The sequence below is a fragment of the Myotis nattereri genome, assembly GCF_964212035.1.
Source record: "Myotis nattereri genome assembly, chromosome: Y".
Lineage (NCBI taxonomy): Eukaryota > Metazoa > Chordata > Mammalia > Chiroptera > Vespertilionidae > Myotis > Myotis nattereri.
This window is the reverse complement of record NC_138094.1, coordinates 16,155,446-16,158,330: the sequence shown is the minus strand read 5'-3', so window position 1 is coordinate 16,158,330 and position 2,885 is coordinate 16,155,446. Positions and strand designations below refer to the sequence as shown.

The window sequence follows — 2,885 nt, the reverse complement described above, 5'->3', positions numbered from 1 at the left end:
GAGCCTTGACCACCTGGGGGAAGCTCCTGTGTTGAGCGTCTGCGTCCTGGTGGTCGGTGTGCATCGTACCAACCACTCATAATGTCGCTTATGCTCATATATATATATATATATATATATATATATATATATATATATATACTAGAGGCCCGGTGCACAAAAATTTGTGCACTCGGGTGGGTCCCTCAGCCCGCCCTGTGCCCTCTCGCAATCTGGGGCCCCTTGAGGGCCCCTTCCCCTGGCTGCTGGCACCAGTTTTCCTCCGGCGCCTGGAACCCAGGCCTTCCCTCTTTGCCAGGAGGGGCGCGCACAGTGGGCTAGGGACTTAGCTCTTTTAAAAATACTTCTGAATGTTTGGTAAATAACCCTGTAGGAATCTCCTTTCTGAAACATGTTGGTTGTTAAGGGCTGATTTGGGTAATCAACAAAATGTATGTTAGAATCCTAATCTCCAGAACCTCAGAATGTACCTGTGTATAGAGAGAAGATCTTTAAAGAGGGGATTAGATTAAATTGAGGCAGTTCTAGTGGGACCCTTAGCCCATCTCACTGAAGTCCTTATAAGAAGAGGAATGTTGGGGCCCTGCCTCAGTAGGTCCGGGGGTTCCCAAAGGTGTGGATGGAGTAGGCGACGAAGGAATGACACAGAGGCAGCATTCAGGTGATCATCATATCCAGGTTCTCTTTTTATTGTCCTGTTACATCTATATTTATACTATTTGATCCTAAAAGCATGCCTCTATAAGCTTTTTTTTGCCAAGGAGAGCATGGGGTCTGTTTATTGGGGGGTCAGTCAAAGGGGGAGCTGGCTAGGGTGGGGTAGGGCAGCTACTTCTCTGGCCCCCAGAAACCCAACTTGTGTCCAAAGCCTCGACCGCTTTGAAGCCAAAGTCTTCCTCCACCTTTATCTGTATGGGGGCCAGCTCCAGAGACAGCGGGACTCACGCCTGGCCCCCTTCCGGTGGCACTCGCCGCCTCTTCCAACCCCTGGGCCCCTCGCCAGGGGCCAGGCTGCTGGCTTCTGCAGGCGCTGGCGTCCTCCTGGGCGGGGACAGCCCCTCTTTCTCTGGAGGCTGGTTCTCAGCGTTGCCTGGGGTGGGGGCATCTGTGCCCTGGCTGCCCTCATCCTCCAGTAAGATGGTGAACTGGCTGGCCCAGTAGTTGTCACCGTAGGAGTCCAGCACCTTCATGAGGAACCTCCTCTCCTGCTGGAGTCTCCATGTTATCCTCTATATCTGATGGAGCCTGTTCAGGACCCACTCCTTCGCCTGCTCAATCTCCCTGCAGCGCCTGGTACTTCCTGCGATTAAGTTCCCTTTGGCGCCGCTGTTGCCAGCCTCAGGCTGCCTCCTCCTCTTCCTCTAGCTCCTGGAGGCTGGAGCTGCCCAGACCCCCAGACAGGAACTCCACTTCGGTCTCAAGCTCGCTCTCCAGGATGTGACCACCTTCAGCGGAGGAAGCGCCAGCTCCCAGCCAGGAGGTGCTGAGAACTCCTCAAAGCCCACGGCTGCCATGGACCCCTCTCTCTGCTCCAGCTCCATTTCTCCCTGGCTCCAGGCGCAGAACTTCCAACCTTGCAAGCCTCTAGTTTAAAGTGGCTTGCAAAACTACAGCCCATTGGATTTCACAGCCAGGCACCCAGGCCTGGCTGCTAAGCCTCCTGTGAGTTGTAGTTCTCTATTTCCAGCTTGCCTCCCTGCCCCACCCCCACCCCAGTCCCAACTGAAAGGCCCTGCTGGCTGGACTAACCCTGTGGCCAGGCATCTGAGTCACCTCGGGTCTTTATTCCTGCCCCGACACCACGCCATCTGGCCATGGAGACTCTCCTCTTGGGAGGCCCCTGGGTCTCCTTCTGGGTCTCCTTCTCGGGCCTGGCTGCATCGCCCCCGAACCGGATGGCGTGCCCCAGCTGCTACACAGCCCCGGGCCCTGGGTCTCCTCAGCCTGGGCACCGGATCGTGTGCCCCAGCTGCAACGCAGCTCTGGGTCCTGGGTCTCCTCAGCCTGGGCACCGGATTTCTGACCCAGCAGCGATGCAGCCCCAGCACCTGGGTCGCCTTCTGGGTCTCTTGCTGGGGCCTGGCTGCTTCGCCCCTGGGGTCCAAATGGTGTCCCCAGGCAGCTATGCAGCCTGGCCTCTGGCCCCGCCTCTGGGTGTTCTCCCATCACTGGTGATCAGTGATCTGAGAAGCCACGCTGGGCAGGGAAGAGGCAGACATCTGCCTCTTCCCTGCCCCACCCAGCTTCTCCGATTACTGGCCCAGGGCCAGCAAAGGTGGCCAGGTCCTCCTATCACAGAAGCCAGCAAAGGCAGCCTGGCTTCTCTGAGCAAAAGCAGCTCGGTTCTCTGGCTCTTGGCTGCCACTGGGTTTCCAATTGCAGTCAGGGCAGGCGGCTTCTTCCCTCCTTCCCCTTTCGCCTCCTAGCATTGAACCTATGTATGCAAATTAACTGCCATCTTTGTTGGCAGTTAACCTCCAACTTGGCTGGCAGTTAATTTGCATATCGCCCTGATTAGCCAATGGGAAGGGTAGCGGTCGTACGCCAATTACCATATTTCTCTTTTATTAGATAGGATAGATATGTGCGACCAATTTGGCATGTCCTGCCCAATAGAGTATTACCATTCACGGATGATATCTTGCCACTATTAGAATACCAGTGGCCAGGTGCATGGATTCGTGCATGTTGAAAGGAAATTAATTAGAAGAAATACCATAATACTGCTATTTGCCCTTTCTCTATAATAGCAGTGTCAATCAAATGCAGATTGACAATGACAAATTGAAACACACTCATGCAATTGGCGCCAGTAAGAGCTTCATATGTATCACACATGCACGAGTCAACTTAGCCATATAAATATATATATATATATGTATAGA

General features: G+C 54.1%; 1 pseudogene across 1 annotated transcript; it reads right to left on the bottom strand.

Annotated features, from left to right (window-relative positions):
- Positions 1–789: 789 nt before the first annotated feature.
- Positions 790–1,541, bottom strand: LOC308512459 (TCF3 fusion partner-like; annotated as a pseudogene). Its single transcript has one exon. The product of its transcript is annotated as a TCF3 fusion partner-like (transcript).
- Positions 1,542–2,885: the final 1,344 nt, after the last annotated feature.